The following is a 3,264-nucleotide window of genomic DNA, read 5'->3' on the forward strand; positions in this document are numbered from 1 at the left end:
GCAAGAAGGTGCACACTCTTTACAGTTACTTTGGAGTTCTCCCAGATCCCCAGCTTAGTACGCCTGTTGAACTGTAATTCTTGTAACAAAAATGGCATGAAATCTTAGTGCTCACTGAACTGATTATTGACCCTGGGAAGATGCCTATTCTTATTATAATTTTCTCTCATTCTTCCCTCTGTCCCGAATGCCTTTTCTTCTTCTTTTCACTCAGTAACCCATAATTTAGATGCCCTGTCCTAAACCTGTGCTCCTCTCTTAAGGGTCCACATGTTGTCCCAGCTTCAGGTGATGGCTTCCTTCTTTAAATTCTTGTGTTCTCACCCATTCCAATATTTTCCAAACTGAGCTCTGCAGAAGCATGCTATGGGAATGGTTCTCAAACTTTGGCATGCATTAGAATCACCTGGATGGCTTCTTTTTTTTTTTTTTTTTTCTCCTCTCTTGATGTTTATTGGTTCTAAAGGCCAGGCTTTCTCCCAGGGGAGGCTGAAGGGGCTCATATCTTTTGGGCTCCGTGGACAGGGCGGTTCACGTGCTTGGGGGAGGCCAGGTAGGCCTTGAGCTTGGGCCGGGCACTGAGGCGCGCCACATAGGCCAAGAGCAGGGGGTGGGAGTCCAAGCAGCCAGGGGCCAGGACCTGGTGATTCAGCAATAGGTCCAGCAGGTTGTAGTCGGCGAAGGAGATCTGGTCACCCACCAGGAAGGCCTGGCCCTCCTGGTTCTGGATCAGCAGGGTCTCAAAAGGCTTCAGGTGCCCCGGCAGCTCCTGAAAATACTTGGCCTTGCCCTCCTCGTAGCTCCGATAGATGAGCTGGCTGCAGTGCCTACGGATGTCCTCCACGCCATCGTTCACCAGGTCCACCAGCGCCGCCTCCCGCTCGTCTTTGCTGTAGAGCCCAAAGGTGCGGCCCAGGTGTCGCAGGATGGCATTGGACTGGTACAGGGTGAGGTCTCCGTCCTGGAACTTGGGGAGCTGCCCATACAGACAGGAGGCCTTGAGCGGGCCCTGCAGCCAGCTCTCCTTGGTCACCACCTCCTCCTTCCAGCTCTGGCCCTGGTCAGCCAGCAGCATGCGCATGGCCTCGCAGCGCCCTTGGGTGGGGAAGTAGACGATGGTGTAGGGTGGCATAGGTCTCGGTGACGTGGAAGAGCAAGCAGGAGGCAGTCTGGATGGCTTCTTAAACAGAGATTGCTGAGTCCCTGCCAGAATCTCTGGTTTCGTAGGTCTGTGGTGGGACAGAAAATGGGTATCTCTGCTGAAACCCAGGTCTTTTGGCTGCTGCCAGTCTGGGGACCACACTCAGAGAACCACTATCCTATGGTTTTAAAATTTTCGTGTCCATCAGCATCCCTTGGGGTGCTGGTAAAAAGGGTAGATTCCAGGGCACTCACCTTTATGATCCTGAGGTGGCAGGTCTGGGCTGGGTCAGATCTTTTTTTAAAATCAGACTCAGGATAATTCTGATTCAGGTGGTCTTCATGTCTGCCTGAGAAGTCTTGTTCTGGAAAATGCAGGAGTTCTCATTTCTGAGAATAGTGGTGGTCCCATTTGGGTTTTACTACTTAGCATCTTTGAGTGTTTGGTCTATTGTTTCAATTAGAGCTAGTGTCTTGGGAAGGGTTTCTTTTTATTCTCAGGCTCTAGCACAATTATTCTCATGGGATAGATACTCAGGACAAATATTTTAGATTTCACTCAGTTAGAAACATAAGTTTTGTGATTATTAATTCCTATGAATTCTTTTGATGTAAATAAATAAGAATTAAATTGCTAGTGGGGTGGGTAGGAGAGCTGGAGCTGGGCTTTGTGCAAAAAACTCAGGCCACTTTGGATTCCCAGGTGTGGCTCCACTTTCCCCAATGTAGGCACCTGAAAGCCATGCCTTATATCTCTCTTATCACTTGAGGTGAGAACCAAATCGCCATTTGCCTGTGTTTAAGGTACGTTCTGATCTCAAAGTTAAAACCAAGCCATTTTGTCCTGTGCTTTCAGATAGTTTCTTATGAATGATAAACCTTAAAAAGTGAATCCAAATGTCACTTTCCTTTCAGCTCTAAGGGTAAGAAAGATTGAGGGCACAGGAGAAGTAAGGAAGATGAATTTTTACTTCTATCTTGAGTGATGGTTTAATGTTTGATCAGGAAGGGGAGCCTGGAGAGGGAGGGACAGGAAAGCTGGTAGCACCCCCCATATTTGCCCCATGATGCTGTGCGCATGGTAGAGAGGGCTTGCAATATGAGGTTCTCTCTCTCTGGTGCTGGCCAGACTGCACAGGCATCTCTAAGACTTAATGGAGAAGGTAGGGGAAGAGATTAGGAAGTAGTCACCTTCACAAGAAAAACAGAATTTAAAAAAATGATCTAGTTAGTTTTAAACAGAATTTTCCCAGGCTTACTTTGGTCATTAGTAGCATTTCCCTGGACAGTCATCCCCAGAAGACCCTGTAGAAAATGTTTGTGTAAATGTACATAACGACAACTGAATTTCTGTGTTATAGTAATGGAAGGGTGCTGACACTTTTAAGCCCTTATTTTTATTTATTTTAAAGGAGTTAAAGAAGTGTACGCATGCCCTGTTCCAAAGAATAATTTTAGGACATCCTGGTGCTCCTCAGGAATTGCACAATGCTTTAAAGTTCAAATCCAAAGTAGTTTTAAGAAATTTAATTAAATAAACATTTATTAATTTGATCCAGAAAATAGTTTTTTTTTTTTTTTTTTAAAGAACTGAATTTTATTTTAGGCTAATTCCAAATTTTAGAGTTGGAGGGAAGCTTCTGGTTGCAAACTGAGGTCCAGGTGAGTGACGTGGAAAAAGCCTGAATGCTCACCAGTAAGAAAAGGTGGGGGAAAAATAAGATAGTACACCTGTGCAAGGGAATCCAACACATGTATTCAAAAGAAGGAGGAGGAATGAGAGGGTGACCTGAAGGCACGCCCTTTATGCATTTTTGAGTAAAAACGAAGCAAATTACAAAATAATATGCATAGTATGATCTCAACTTTGCAAAATAAAACAAAACCACACCAAAACCCCAAAACAAAACAAAAAGCAAAACCACATATGAATAAACATGTTTTGATATGTTTGAGCATCAGAAAAAGCACGAAAGAATACTTCAAAACGTTGGTACTGGTTTTCTAGGAAGGGGTGAGAAGGAGGTTTCAGTTTTTCCTTTAAATATTTCTGTGTTGTTTGCTCGGGGCACTGACTCTATATTGCTTTTGTAGATAAATGGAAAATTCAATACCATATTTCTT

The 3,264-nt window shown here is 44.5% G+C and overlaps 1 pseudogene; it reads right to left on the minus strand.

Moving 5' to 3' along the window:
- Window positions 1-447: 447 nt before the first annotated feature.
- LOC112820690 (glutathione S-transferase P pseudogene) lies at window positions 448-1,163 on the minus strand (annotated as a pseudogene).
- Between the last annotated feature and the right edge of the window lie 2,101 nt (window positions 1,164-3,264).

This window comes from Callorhinus ursinus, unplaced genomic scaffold (genome assembly GCF_003265705.2).
Source record: "Callorhinus ursinus isolate GAN/ISIS: 27379988/994484 unplaced genomic scaffold, GSC_fseal_2.0 scaffold1, whole genome shotgun sequence".
NCBI lineage: Eukaryota > Metazoa > Chordata > Mammalia > Carnivora > Otariidae > Callorhinus > Callorhinus ursinus.